This window comes from Amblyomma americanum, chromosome 9 (genome assembly GCF_052857255.1).
Source record: "Amblyomma americanum isolate KBUSLIRL-KWMA chromosome 9, ASM5285725v1, whole genome shotgun sequence".
Taxonomy (NCBI): domain Eukaryota; kingdom Metazoa; phylum Arthropoda; class Arachnida; order Ixodida; family Ixodidae; genus Amblyomma; species Amblyomma americanum.
The window spans coordinates 136,844,999-136,858,379 of record NC_135505.1 but is presented as its reverse complement, the minus strand read 5'-3'; the positions used below and the strand labels follow the sequence as shown (position 1 = coordinate 136,858,379).

The following is a 13,381-nucleotide window of genomic DNA, read 5'->3' as shown; positions in this document are numbered from 1 at the left end:
AATGCGTGCCTGCAAGAACCGGTTGGTACCATCTGCCGTTATTTCCGTGAAGAACAGTACGGTTTCTGTGAGCCAACCGTCGGCGCCGTGGCTTAGTTGGTTAAAGCGCCTGTCTAGTAAACAGGAGATCGTGAGTTCGAATCTCGCCGGTGCCTGATCTCTCTTTTTGCTCCTAGTGCCTCTTCTGAAAATGCGGCAGCTCTTAGGTTGCCTGCTATGGTGTCTAAAATTAGCGTCTAATGTTCTTGCTATTTCCCAGCCGAAACTCAAGCTAGAACCTCGGTTCCATTAGTCTTAAATGATATGAATGAGTCATCACCTTCTCAATATTCAAATACCTTCCGTTGGATTAACCTATGGGACTATACTAATCCGACCAACTGATCCGCACTAATCCACCTTAATCCATTTCTGGGGATTGGCCAACTTCACAAATTTTAGGGTGCTTTGCAATTTTGGGAGATCGGCGAAGCTTTCAAATTTTGTCGGCCCTCATAATAATAATTGGTTTTGGGGGAAAGGAAATGGCGCAGTATCTGTCTCATATATCGTTGGACACCTGAACCGCGCCGTAAGGGAAGGGATAAAGGAGGGAATAAGAGAAGAAAGGAAGGAAGTGCCGTAGTGGAGGGCTCCGGAATAATTTCGACCACCTGGGGATCTTTAACGTGCACTGACATCGCACAGCACACGGGCGCCTTGGCGTTTTTCCTCCATAAAAACGCAGCCGCCGCGGTCGGGTTCGAACCCGGGAACTCCGGCTCAGTAGTCGAGCGCCCTAACCACTGAGCCACCGCGGCCACGCCGTGTTGACGACATCATTACCCACTCAGTCGCATTCATAGATTGCGGGCAGTCCTCATTCTACTACTGCACCGGCGTAACTAGTGGTGCAGTGGTTAAACGATGCACCGCTGCTTCGGCAGGTGGCTCTTTCAAACACAGCCACCGGCTGGGCTTGTGAGACCCAGGTTGTCCTTCCCGAGCTTCCGTAAGGCTATGCCTAAGGCTCATGCGCAGCTCCACGGTGGGCATGTGCAGTTGCATTGAATTTGGCAGCGATGCTCGCAATACGATGGTCAGGTTGCCATTTGTCATGGTGGGTGCGATGTGATGCCGTCACAAGGTTACATGACCTTTCTCGACCAATCAGGGAATTTCGTGACAGAGAAGCTGGAACTTTTTGTAAGACGACAACCTAAAGTGATGACTCCAAAGAGAGCTGCTAGGCGTACGCGCGAGCGCCTGTGCCTCCAACGACCCCCAGCGGCAGGCGCCGAAAAGGGGCATGCATCTCCATGTTCCTGGTGCTGGCTCGCTCCCCTCTCGAGCCGAGAGACAATTTCAAGCTCCGAAGAAAAGAGGTTAGGGGAGCTGCGACTTCAAGCCGAGATGAGCCGCAGGAGGGCTGAAAGAACTTAAGCCGCGTAGAAAAGAGTTGGGGGACCTGGAAGAACTTTTGACCGCGAAGAAAGGAGTCTGGGTCCCCGCGGTCCTCCAATTGTTGTAAACCGCGCCTCGCTCCCGACTCAGACCACGGTGCTTCAGACGCGCGTGCGAGCGCCCGAGCCCGGGCGCCGATCTCTGTAGTAGTAAGCCCCAACTCGATGGACACATCCTACGCGTACCAGCGGAGCGCCTACGCGCACGGGCGTACGCTGGATTCTGTCTGCGCATGCGCAAAGCGCGACGCGCGCGCAGGCGCGAGCAAGGGCAGATATCTGTCCATGTCAGATATCCGCGCCTGAGCGCGCGCGCTTGCGCGCGCGTCGGAAGCGGGGTCCGGTTTACAACAATAGGAGGACGGCGGGGGCTCTCGGGGACTCTTTTCTTTATGGCTTGAACCTATCCCAGGTTCCTGGAACTTTTCTTCGCGGTTTAAGTTGTCCTTTCAGCGCCCCCCAAGTCCCCTTTCTTCACGCTTGAAATTCCTTCGGTCGGCTCGAGAGGGAGAACGCCCCAGCACAGGGAGCATGGAGGTGTATGACTTTTTTCGACGCTTGGCACGGCGCGGCGCTGGGCGCGTAGGCGCTCCGCCGTACGCCTAGGATGTGTGCATCGAGTTGGGGCTGTAGAGATACCCGCGCCGCACTCGCGCCTACTATACATGGCTCATCTCGCGCACGCGCAGATCGGTTCCAACATACGCGCATACGCGCACGCGCGTGGCGCGTACGCTCAGGAAGTGTCCTTGGAGTCAGGCCTTGAATGCGGTCGCATTAAAATCCGATGTTGCACTGGGGCGTCGTTTCAATGAGCGGGTTTCCGTGGAGCGTCCGTCGGCGCCGTGGCTTAGTTGGTTAAAGCGCCTGTCTAGTAAACAGGAGATCGTGAGTTCGAATCTCGCCGGTGCCTAATTTCCTTTTAGCAGTGTACACCTAACGGTTCTTTTTCTAAAAACCAGAGTTGCACTGGGGCACCCTTTCAATGAGCGGGTTTCCGTGGTGCATCCGTCGGCGCCGTGGCTTAGTTGGTTAAAGCGCCTGTCTAGTAAACAGGAGATCGTGAGTTCGAATCTCGCCGGTGCCTAATTTCCTTTTAGCAGTGTACACCTAACGGTTCTTTTTCTAAAAACCAGAGTTGCACTGGGGCACCCTTTCAATGAGCGGGTTTCTGTGGTGCATCCGTCGGCGCCGTGGCTTAGTTGGTTAAAGCGCCTGTCTAGTAAACAGGAGATCGTGAGTTCGAATCTCGCCGGTGCCTAATTTCCTTTTAGCAGTGTACACCTAACGGTTCTTTTTCTAAAAACCAGAGTTGCACTGGGGCACCCTTTCAATGAGCGGGTTTCCGTGGTGCATCCGTCGGCGCCGTGGCTTAGTTGGTTAAAGCGCCTGTCTAGTAAACAGGAGATCGTGAGTTCGAATCTCGCCGGTGCCTAATTTCCTTTTAGCAGTGTACACCTAACGGTTCTTTTTCTAAAAACCAGAGTTGCACTGGGGCACCCTTTCAATGAGCGGGTTTCTGTGGTGCATCCGTCGGCGCCGTGGCTTAGTTGGTTAAAGCGCCTGTCTAGTAAACAGGAGATCGTGAGTTCGAATCTCGCCGGTGCCTAATTTCCTTTTTTGCAGTGTACACCTAACGGTTCTTTTTCTAAAAACCAGAGTTGCACTGGGGCACCCTTTCAATGAGCGGGTTTCCGTGGTGCATCCGTCGGCGCCGTGGCTTAGTTGGTTAAAGCGCCTGTCTAGTAAACAGGAGATCGTGAGTTCGAATCTCGCCGGTGCCTAATTTCCTTTTTTGCAGTGTACACCTAACGGTTCTTTTTCTAAAAACCAGAGTTGCACTGGGGCACCCTTTCAATGAGCGGGTTTCCGTGGTGCATCCGTCGGCGCCGTGGCTTAGTTGGTTAAAGCGCCTGTCTAGTAAACAGGAGATCGTGAGTTCGAATCTCGCCGGTGCCTAATTTCCTTTTTTGCAGTGTACACCTGACGGTTCTTTTTCTAAAAACCAGAGTTGCACTGGGGCACCCTTTCAATGAGCGGGTTTCCGTGGTGCATCCGTCGGCGCCGTGGCTTAGTTGGTTAAAGCGCCTGTCTAGTAAACAGGAGATCGTGAGTTCGAATCTCGCCGGTGCCTAATTTCCTTTTTGCAGTGTACACCTAACGGTTCTTTTTCTAAAAACCAGAGTTGCACTGGGGCACCCTTTCAATGAGCGGGTTTCCGTGGTGCATCCGTCGGCGCCGTGGCTTAGTTGGTTAAAGCGCCTGTCTAGTAAACAGGAGATCGTGAGTTCGAATCTCGCCGGTGCCTAATTTCCTTTTTTGCAGTGTACACCTAACGGTTCTTTTTCTAAAAACCAGAGTTGCACTGGGGCACCCTTTCAATGAGCGGGTTTCCGTGGTGCATCCGTCGGCGCCGTGGCTTAGTTGGTTAAAGCGCCTGTCTAGTAAACAGGAGATCGTGAGTTCGAATCTCGCCGGTGCCTAATTTCCTTTTTTGCAGTGTACACCTAACGGTTCTTTTTCTAAAAACCAGAGTTGCACTGGGGCACCCTTTCAATGAGCGGGTTTCCGTGGTGCATCCGTCGGCGCCGTGGCTTAGTTGGTTAAAGCGCCTGTCTAGTAAACAGGAGATCGTGAGTTCGAATCTCGCCGGTGCCTAATTTCCTTTTTTGCAGTGTACACCTAACGGTTCTTTTTCTAAAAACCAGAGTTGCACTGGGGCACCCTTTCAATGAGCGGGTTTCCGTGGTGCATCCGTCGGCGCCGTGGCTTAGTTGGTTAAAGCGCCTGTCTAGTAAACAGGAGATCGTGAGTTCGAATCTCGCCGGTGCCTAATTTCCTTTTTGCAGTGTACACCTAACGGTTCTTTTTCTAAAAACCAGAGTTACGCTGGGGCACCCTTTCAATGAGCGGGTTTCTGTGGTGCATCCGTCGGCGCCGTGGCTTAGTTGGTTAAAGCGCCTGTCTAGTAAACAGGAGATCGTGAGTTCGAATCTCGCCGGTGCCTAATTTCCTTTTAGCAGTGTACACCTAACGGTTCTTTTTCTAAAAAACCAGAGCTGCACTGGGGCACCCTTTCAATGAGCGGGTTTCCGTGGTGCATCCGTCGGCGCCGTGGCTTAGTTGGTTAAAGCGCCTGTCTAGTAAACAGGAGATCGTGAGTTCGAATCTCGCCGGTGCCTAATTCATTTCTTTTTGTATCATCATCAGCCTGACTACACCCATTGCAGGGCAAAGGCCTCTCCCATGTCTCTCCAAATAACCCTGACCTTTACCAGCTGCGACCATCCTATGCCTACAAACTTCCTAATCTCATCCGCCCACCTAACCTTCTGCCGCCCCCTGCTACGCTTGCCTTCTCTTGGAATCCACTCGGGTACCTTTAAAGGGGCTCTGAAAGACCTCCCGAGGAAAGCACATCAACTCGCCTAATCACTGCGTTGTGTTGTCATGAAAACCTGAGCAAAGTAATACACTTCTACTCGCAGCAGAGGAGCCACAATCACGCGCGAAAGTTGACGAGCCCTTTCCGGCGACTTTTTCATGCTCGCACCCTCCTCCGTCGCTCGCATCTACGTATATATGTTGAGAGTTGGCTACTGGTTAGATTATTTCAGACGTCAGGCAGCTACCAAGGCCGCGGCCATTTAGCCGTAACTCCGGCGGGCCAGGAAGTTCTCCCCCGGAGGTGGGGCCGGCGGAGGACCGCCGACCTACCAGCGTGCAAAAGTGACGAGAGGAGAGGGAAAAGCGCGAAGGCGCTGAAATTCAAAATTTGACTACAGATAACTCAGCTTCTACAAAGCGCATTAGAAAATTTCTTGCTGCGCAGTATTCGTGAAGAGGCGTGCTTTAACATCCCAGCCATACTGCAACTTTATTAGAGTCCCTTTCAGAGCCCCTTTAAGGACCAGCGGTTATGTTGGATTCGCAGTACATGCCCTGCCCAAGCCCATTTCTTCCTCTTGATTTCGACTAGGATGTCATTAACATGCTTCCCTCACCCACTCTGCCCGCTTCCGGTCTCTTAAAGTTACACGTACCTATCATTTTTTTCCATGGCTTGCTGCGTTGTCCTGAACTTAAGCTGAACACTTTTCGTTAGCCTCCACGTTTCTGACCCGTAGGTGAGTACCGTTAAGATACAGCTGTTGTACACTTTTCTCTTGAGGAATATTGGTAACCTGCTGTGCATCTAACGGTTCTTTAATAAAATGGCTGGCGGTTTGAGCATTGCTAAGCACGGAATTTTTGTGCGAGAGCACTCTGGTCCACCCAAATTTTGGGGATTGGCTGAAACCATTCTGGCGGCGTCCGAGGTCAGCTCCCAACTTGGGTAAATTCAATTTTCAAATTTTCGGAGGTGGCCCACCCAAATTTCGGGGGTGGGCCAACCCCGCTTTTTGGGGTGGGCCAATTTCATTTTGAGACTATAGGTGAAGCCTTTCTTCCATCCGAGCACACCCAGAATCACCTGCAGTTAAATCCGATCAAAGTCACTCCAAGGGCAATTTTTTTTGTGTCCTAACCATATTTGGGAGACGCCTCATGTGCCATACCGTTTGTTGCCATCCTTACCCTGCAGGGCCATCCCCAAATTAAGCTTTTCTTGGTGTCTCACAGGTCTTGAAATCGCCCAAGGTCATTCCAAGGTCGAATTGCGGCTGGTCTCAACCATGTTTGTGTCATGCCTCAGGTGTCATATCATGTTTTGCCATCCTTACACTACAGGGCCATCCCCCAAATTGAGATTTGCTTGGTCCTTTGCCATACATGTGCACCCATTGCCTTACTGACAGTGGCGTAGCCAGAAATTTTGTTCGGGGGGGCGGGGGGGGGGGGTGGCTCATTTTGCAGCGCGGCCTCCTCATAGAATTTGTGGGAGGATCAAACGCAACAATAATAACTGCATTGCCATTGACAATGCAATTGTGTATTAGATAACGCTACGCACTGTCTAGACAAGTGTGATATGTATTTTTTAAATAACATAATATATACGTATGTCTTAAAAACCGAGGCAGACATGATTACAAGACAAAACTGATCAGGGGACAAGACAGCAGAGAAGGGAACAGCACGAGCTCGTCCTGTTTGCTTCTCTTACGTGTCTTGTCCCCTGCTCAGTTTTATGTCTTGTAATCATGTCATACCAACTATCCCCTTGTCGTTAACTCGTGGCAGACACAACTGATACCAATGCTTCCATGTCTTTGCGTATTTAATAAGTAAAGAAACTATCACACGAAGTCTAGAACTATATCTGTCCGGAACCAGCAAAGCAGCGCATGCCGCTGATGTGAAAAACGTACAGGCCGTGAAATTAGCAAGTAGAGGACAAATATTTTAATGAATGTTTGTCGTTCAAGAACCTTTACATTTTTGTACATAAGCAACGGCCAGGGAAAAATCTCATTGACGCTGTCCTTCGTTCCAGTGTACTGCGCAGCAGCAGCTGCCAGCGGTCATGTACTGCGAGTAATTGCACCGAAATTTTAGTCGCAGCAGCGAGCCATCGATAGGCCCTTGAAAATTTGTGCTACGATGGGGCCCCTTGCGTTACATGACTCCAGGTGCATGGGAATTGCCGCGAAATTCAACCCGAGTTAGTAATGTTCGCGCCGAAATGTCTTTTCTAGTCTGAAAACGACACTGTAGGTGGCAAAATTCAGAATGACTTCCGGCGCCGGTAGTTGTTTTGGTCAGCGGTGCGTGACAGTTCGCAAAAATTTCGGGGGAGGGGGGGCTGAAGACGCAAGCTAGGGCCCCATCCTAGCACAAATTTTCAAGGGCCTATCGATGACTCGCTGTTGCGACTAAAATTTCGGTGCAATTACTCGCAATACATGACCGGGGGCAGCTGCTGCTGCGCAGTACACTGGAACGAAGGACAGCGTCACTGAGATTTTTCCCTGGCCGTTGGATATGCACAAAAATGTAAGGGTTCTTGAACGACAAACATTCATTAAAATATTGGTCCTCTACTTGCTAATTTCATGGACTACGTTTTGCATACCAGCGGCATGCACTGCTTTGCTGGTTCCGGACAGATATAGTTCGAGACTTCGTGTGATCTTTTCTTTACTTATTAAATACGCAAAAAATATGGCAGCATTGGTATCAGTTGTGTCTGCCACGATTGAACGATAAGGGGATAGTTGGTACGACATGATTACAAGACATAAAACTGAGCAGGGGACAAGACACAGGAGAGAAGGAAACAGGACGAGCTCGTCCTGTTTCCTTCTCTCCTGTGTCTTGTCCCCGGCTCAGTTTTATGTCTTGTAATCATGTCTGCCACGATTTTTAAGACATACGAATACATTATTTTATTTAAAAAAAATACATATTTGACTTGTCTAGACAGTGCGTAGCGTTATCTAATACACAATTGCATTGCCAATGGCAATGCAGTTATTATTGTTGCGTTGGATCCTCCCACAAATTCTGTGAGGAGGAGGCCGCGCTGCAACATGACCCCCCCCCGAGCACAATTTCTGGCTACGCCACTGCTGAGGATGGGATGTGGATTAGGCAAATGCAGGATTCAGAACAGTCTCCTTGAAAGCAATTTTTAGCATCTGTATCATGTTCAATTGCGTGGCTTTGGAGATTCTTAAGATTGTCCCGGAGCGTAATTTATTTTATTCGTGTTTTCTTATGCTTTCTTCTGCCAAAGTATCCGGTCGCCGCACATTGTCGTATGCCGTATTGCATGCATAGCTGTGAAGAAAACACTTTCTGCAGCTTGTACTACATTGAAAGGCGACTGCCCTTACAAGTAATGGTCTATATAGACTTCTTGTAGACTCTATTGCCTTCCTATAGATATTTCTCTTTGTCTATTCATAGTCTATAAACTGTCTATAGACAAGTCTACTAAAAGTGTATGGCTGTAAATTTATAGATTGTCTATAGGCGGCCTATAGGATTTGTATTGCCTAAGGACTATTCTCTAGGGTCTCTCTATAGAGAGTCTATAGACTTTATACACAGCAGTCTATGGACAGTCTATAGACTTTCTAAAAAATTTTTTGCAGGGGTAGGTACTATACGTACATGTATGCATGAGTGGTTCGTGGAATGTGGAATTACGCCATGAGACGCCGTCACACGTCTCATATAGACCACTAGGTGCTTGAGGCTGCAGCACATTATTTTAAAGATCATGGCTATAGGATAATGCACTTGGATGTGCCAAGAATTCGCTTAATTTCCACTTCACTGCCGGCCAGTATTATCAGGAGCATACCTTAATAATGCAATGTCTTTTTAACAGGTTTGTCTTCACAATTCGTTATTACGGATCACTCACTTTATTCGTAGCGTTTACTGTGAAACTTCGATCTGAAATTCCTCAATGCCGACATGTGCCCGTCCCATAAAAAAAAATATTTTAAAACAATGGTCATCTCTGGGGTCATGAAGAACAAATGAGCATCGTAGTGGGTGGCAACTCATAACGAAAAGAGGATACGTGGTGCAACTTTCGCTGTTGCCTGTAAGCCCTACAGGAGTGGGCTGCTCGAAGTGCTGGAGTTCCCTAGTGTGCTAGACAGGGCGCATACAATACACAGGGCGCATGTTCTATTGTATTCAACAAAGATGTGATCAAAAAGAAATAATTTACGTGGTAATCAAAAAGTATTGTGGAATCACTGAATCGGTACTTAGAAATGTGATTGAACAAGACCTCCGCCTTCCGAGATAACACAAACGCCGAAGCTGTGCCCTGTATATATTTTTTTAGAAAAAAAAGGCCTGTATCAAATAAAAGAACACCCTGTACGTATTTTCCATACAGAAACTCTTCATGTAAGATAGTTGGTGTAGGAAAATACGCGTACTGCTTAATACACGCAAATAAAAGACGCGTGTCTCATGCTTGTAAAAGTTTTTAACGTGCTTGTAACGTGTTGTACAGTTTGTAACGCTGTATCCTTATTCGCCCTGAAAGGCATCTCTTCTGTCGAAGCAGCAGAATGCTGCACGGTTGAGGCCATTTACGATCGACTGTGTTTGTATTAAGCGAAGTTCGTATTAATGGTTAGTCTATGAAGGTTTAACCTCCCAAAGCGACTCGGGCTATGAGGGATGCGCTGTACACGGGCCTCTAGAATTTCGCCTCCATCGAAATTCGACCGCCGCAGCCGGGATCCAACCCGCGTTTTACGGATTAGTGGGAGACTTTCTGAAACATTGGAGGAAACAAAAAAGTTCGAATTGCCTAGATTCCACTACTATGCTTGTCACTTGTCACTGCCCACTCATTGGTTTCCACCAGTGCTGTCTAGCTACAATCGCTGCTGCCGCTGGCGGCACCTGGCGGAGGCGCCGCCAAACTCGCGCCGTATCGATCGGGCCGCGGCGGCTCGATAATGGCGCGCTGACTCGGTAACCCGGAGAACGGGACAGAGCCCGGCCCCGACAGAGTGGCGCCTACGGGCACCTGCTCCCACCGCCGGCGCCAGAAACGAACCCGGGGCTCCGACGCGGGAGGCCTAAGCTCGCCACCGCCCCGCCCGAAGAAACCCCGCAGGAAACAATCGAGGTGAGTTCTCTTCTTCTAACGCTCTTTCCGCTGACGTTCTTCTCTCATCGGTCTATTGGCAGAAAGGGCACAGATCGTGCAAAAACCGTACTCGCACAGATGCGCATTTACGCCTCCCTGTCTAGACGCCAACGGCGGGTCCAACCGTTGGGTTAGGCTTAACGGCAGGCTTGCTTGTAATCATAGCAGACGACGGTTTACGGTGCTCCCTGCTTCTGACGGGGAAATGACCTTGAAAGTTCGCGTACTTCGACGATCGTCTGCTAGACGGGCGAAGTAGTCGAAAAGCGAATGCGAAAGGCCTCGTTTTATCGCTCATCAAATAGCGTCACGTTTCTTACGCGGTGCAGAAAAAAAACTAGCGGGTGCCGCGGCGCAGTTGAACATTCGTGCAGCGTCGCACTATATGCTCCTGCAAGAGTAATGACTGCATGGGTGCGGTCACAGCTCTCTCCTAATTCGCTGCTTTCCTGTGCGATCTGAAGCCTTTGTTTTTGTGACCGTTGACTTCTTACGAGTGTCCACAAGATATGCAAGGTCTTAAAGAACATGCGTTCTCGGAGTGCTTGTTTTGTCATCCGGAACGCATTGTGTACATGCGCATCAGATAGGACTATGCCTGTGCGAGGTGTCCATGTTTTCTCTATGTCTCCGATATAACCGGCCTTGAACCTGCAATTAGTGTTGTGCAATGTTATGTCTGGGCGCTGCGCTATAGCGCAGGTAAAAAGGCGTGTGTCCAACGACCCTAATTTATTACTGCCATCGCTCGGCCGCCATTTGTTTTTGCAGTGGAGACTGCGTTTCACCCGGCCTCAGTGCTACAGTGTTTGAGCAACATAACTGGCCTCCATTACAAATAATCGACGCCGTCTTTGTGTAAGCCGTACCTTTTACAGTTATTTGCAGTACGTAAACTATTGAAAAATAGTTTACCGTGCACCAGACTGTGAGTAGTTACTAAAATGTACAGGTGATCAGTTAGTATTGAGCTTTCCTTAACTATACACACATCGAAGCAAAGTGTAGCAACGCTATTTTGTTATTAATTTTTGTTATTAATTTTTTTCTGCCTGCCATAGTTTCAAAACATGGTTAGTCCTCTGTGAATAATTCATTTAGAAGTTAGACATATTTGTGTGCCACCAGCTAGGAAGGCTGAAAGGCGGTGGGCACTGCAAAGACGCGCTAAACATGTATCTTCGTTATGTAAATATCGTATACAAGACAGTGAATGTTTATTTTAAACATACATACTTCCATATGCACTCATTGCAGTCCATTCTGACGTGACCGGTATGTGCCGAAGCGCAGAAAATACATATTTTTTTCCTTTCGAATCAAATTTCTGTGATAAATTGCAATTAAAACTATTATTTCCAACTTAAATTCGCGATCGGCGTCTCGTCGGCATTACACATGCCTTGAAAATTGTAGTTAACATTAAACAACTGGCTTAAAGCCGTCACGGCCTTCTCGGCAACGCAAGCTGTTAGTCTATGATTAAAAGCAAACCTTTATTTATCTGACCACATTTCTTGTTAAGCGCAGAAATTCGAAAATAATTTTGTATACCACAGAGCAAAGCCCATCACACCACCCCCTCACAAAAAATGATCTATAGACAGTCTATAGACTTCTTATATACTATATTGCCTTTATATAGATATTTTTTGTCTATTCATAGTATATAGAGTGTCTAGAGACAAAGGTCGACTAAAAGTGTATGGCCATAAATCTATACATTGTCTATAGACTGTCTATAGGATTTGTATTGCCTATAGACTGTTCTCTAGGGTTTTTCTATAGAGAGTCTACTTTATAGAGAGAAGTCTGTGGACAGTCTATAGACTGTCTAAAGACATATTTGTAAGAGCCCACACCAGAGTACATTACATGCCTAGCACAAAGCCACTCCACAACATTGCGAATCCCACCGTATCTGACCACAGCATAGCACGTCATATATCCGTATCATTTCCCATAGAAAGCCGCCGCGGTGGCTGAGTGGTTATGGCGCTCGGCGGCTGGCCCGAAAGACGCGGGTTCGATCCCGGCCGTGGCGGTCGAATTTCGATGGAGGCGAAATTCTAGAGGCCAGTGTACTGTGCGATGTCAGTGCACGTTAAAGAACCCCAGGTGGTCGATATCTTCGGAGCCCTCCACTACGGCGTCCCTCATAGCCTGAGTCGCTTTGGGACGTTAAACACCCAGAAACCATAAACCAAACATCTCCGATAGTTCTGTGCACTGCTGATGATCTCGACTTACTACCCTCAGAATTCGTGCTTTTTTGAGCGAACTGAATCTTCGAAGCCAGGTTACATAAAGGCCAGTTCAGCCACAGAGGTTACCCTATAGGACAGAGTTCTCGAGTCTATCCTTCAGAGCAGTAGAATCCAGAAGGTGTGTGGGGATAGCCCCGATAAAGACGCCCGGAGACCGGTGCCCACGATCGCATTCACGAAGAGCGCACGCGCGGAGATCATCTCAAGCGGCCGGAGGTCGCGATGCTCACGGCGCACGCAGAGGCGTGACCGAGAACAAAAGGAAGCTTTGTGCGCGTTTTCTGTACATACTCTCGCTACACGGCACCTGAAGGGCAGCCTTTCAGAAGCACGAGCGAGTAATTATTACGCGCCTCTTAAGGCGGCGCACAATGGAGAAACGTGATAAGTTCCTCCCCTCCCCCGTTTTTTGTTTTGCGAAAATAAACAAGGCACGCCCAGTACACAGCCGACCGACCCTCACACAAGTTTTTTTAGACAGTCTATAGACTGTCCATATACTTCTGTTTATAAAGTCTATAGACTCTCTATCGACGAACCCTACAGAGAACAGCCTATAGGCAAGAGAAATCCTATAGACAGTGTATAGACAATCTATAGATTTATGGGCATACATTTTTAGTGGTCTTTTGTCTCTAGACAGTCTATAGGCCATTAATAGACAAAAATAAATGTCTATAAGAAGGCAGTAGAGTCTATAAGAAGTCTACAGACTGTCTATAGACCAATTTATTAAGGGGACGGGCTGGATATTGCCGTCTACTAAGCTGATAAAGACTACGCCGTGTTGCTTTATGGGCTTATTTGTCACATTTAGCATACCATGAAGATTAAAGAAATTGTGAAATTTTAATCCCAAATATATACGTCTACGCAGCGCGAGCTTGTGCTCGAGCGCAAATACCGCTGTTGATAAATTATGTTAAGCATTGATCAGAAGAATTCGGGCCATATGGTTTACTTTCGAAATGTATGGAGGAGACCCCTTACGACAGCCCTGAAGGTCATCTACCATGGAAAGCGGGGATTCTCACACTGCAAAGATTTAGAACACCACAGGTGCTGTAAGCTGAGTACTACACGGCTCAGAAGACAACCAT

General features: G+C 48.4%; 1 protein-coding gene and 15 non-coding genes across 21 annotated transcripts in view; all 16 read left to right on the top strand.

Annotated features, from left to right (window-relative positions):
* The first annotated feature begins 81 nt into the window (after positions 1-81).
* TRNAT-AGU (transfer RNA threonine (anticodon AGU)) lies at positions 82-155 on the top strand. The gene has a single exon. It is a non-coding gene; the product is annotated as a tRNA-Thr (tRNA).
* A 2,126-nt stretch (positions 156-2,281) lies between these two features.
* TRNAT-AGU (transfer RNA threonine (anticodon AGU)) lies at positions 2,282-2,355 on the top strand. Its single transcript has one exon. It is a non-coding gene; the product is annotated as a tRNA-Thr (tRNA).
* Positions 2,356-2,455: 100 nt separating this feature from the next.
* Positions 2,456-2,529, top strand: TRNAT-AGU (transfer RNA threonine (anticodon AGU)). Its single transcript has one exon. It is a non-coding gene; the product is annotated as a tRNA-Thr (tRNA).
* A 100-nt stretch (positions 2,530-2,629) lies between these two features.
* TRNAT-AGU (transfer RNA threonine (anticodon AGU)) lies at positions 2,630-2,703 on the top strand. The gene has a single exon. It is a non-coding gene; the product is annotated as a tRNA-Thr (tRNA).
* A 100-nt stretch (positions 2,704-2,803) lies between these two features.
* TRNAT-AGU (transfer RNA threonine (anticodon AGU)) lies at positions 2,804-2,877 on the top strand. Its single transcript has one exon. It is a non-coding gene; the product is annotated as a tRNA-Thr (tRNA).
* A 100-nt stretch (positions 2,878-2,977) lies between these two features.
* Positions 2,978-3,051, top strand: TRNAT-AGU (transfer RNA threonine (anticodon AGU)). Its single transcript has one exon. It is a non-coding gene; the product is annotated as a tRNA-Thr (tRNA).
* A 101-nt stretch (positions 3,052-3,152) lies between these two features.
* Positions 3,153-3,226, top strand: TRNAT-AGU (transfer RNA threonine (anticodon AGU)). Its single transcript has one exon. It is a non-coding gene; the product is annotated as a tRNA-Thr (tRNA).
* Positions 3,227-3,327: 101 nt separating this feature from the next.
* TRNAT-AGU (transfer RNA threonine (anticodon AGU)) lies at positions 3,328-3,401 on the top strand. Its single transcript has one exon. It is a non-coding gene; the product is annotated as a tRNA-Thr (tRNA).
* A 101-nt stretch (positions 3,402-3,502) lies between these two features.
* On the top strand, positions 3,503-3,576 carry TRNAT-AGU (transfer RNA threonine (anticodon AGU)). Its single transcript has one exon. It is a non-coding gene; the product is annotated as a tRNA-Thr (tRNA).
* A 100-nt stretch (positions 3,577-3,676) lies between these two features.
* Positions 3,677-3,750, top strand: TRNAT-AGU (transfer RNA threonine (anticodon AGU)). The gene has a single exon. It is a non-coding gene; the product is annotated as a tRNA-Thr (tRNA).
* A 101-nt stretch (positions 3,751-3,851) lies between these two features.
* On the top strand, positions 3,852-3,925 carry TRNAT-AGU (transfer RNA threonine (anticodon AGU)). The gene has a single exon. It is a non-coding gene; the product is annotated as a tRNA-Thr (tRNA).
* A 101-nt stretch (positions 3,926-4,026) lies between these two features.
* On the top strand, positions 4,027-4,100 carry TRNAT-AGU (transfer RNA threonine (anticodon AGU)). Its single transcript has one exon. It is a non-coding gene; the product is annotated as a tRNA-Thr (tRNA).
* Positions 4,101-4,201: 101 nt separating this feature from the next.
* Positions 4,202-4,275, top strand: TRNAT-AGU (transfer RNA threonine (anticodon AGU)). The gene has a single exon. It is a non-coding gene; the product is annotated as a tRNA-Thr (tRNA).
* A 100-nt stretch (positions 4,276-4,375) lies between these two features.
* TRNAT-AGU (transfer RNA threonine (anticodon AGU)) lies at positions 4,376-4,449 on the top strand. Its single transcript has one exon. It is a non-coding gene; the product is annotated as a tRNA-Thr (tRNA).
* A 101-nt stretch (positions 4,450-4,550) lies between these two features.
* TRNAT-AGU (transfer RNA threonine (anticodon AGU)) lies at positions 4,551-4,624 on the top strand. Its single transcript has one exon. It is a non-coding gene; the product is annotated as a tRNA-Thr (tRNA).
* Positions 4,625-9,849: 5,225 nt separating this feature from the next.
* Positions 9,850-13,381, top strand: part of Unc-76 (fasciculation and elongation protein Unc-76) — a 48,653-nt gene continuing 45,121 nt past the window's right edge. For 4 of the 6 annotated variants that reach the window (XR_013308555.1, XR_013308554.1, XM_077637584.1 and 1 more), the window contains exon 1: positions 9,850-9,993. The gene's annotated coding sequence lies outside the window, so the exon portion shown is untranslated. The remainder of the gene's footprint in view (positions 9,994-13,381) is intronic. The other 2 variants (XR_013308553.1, XR_013308552.1) reach the window with 2 other exon arrangements.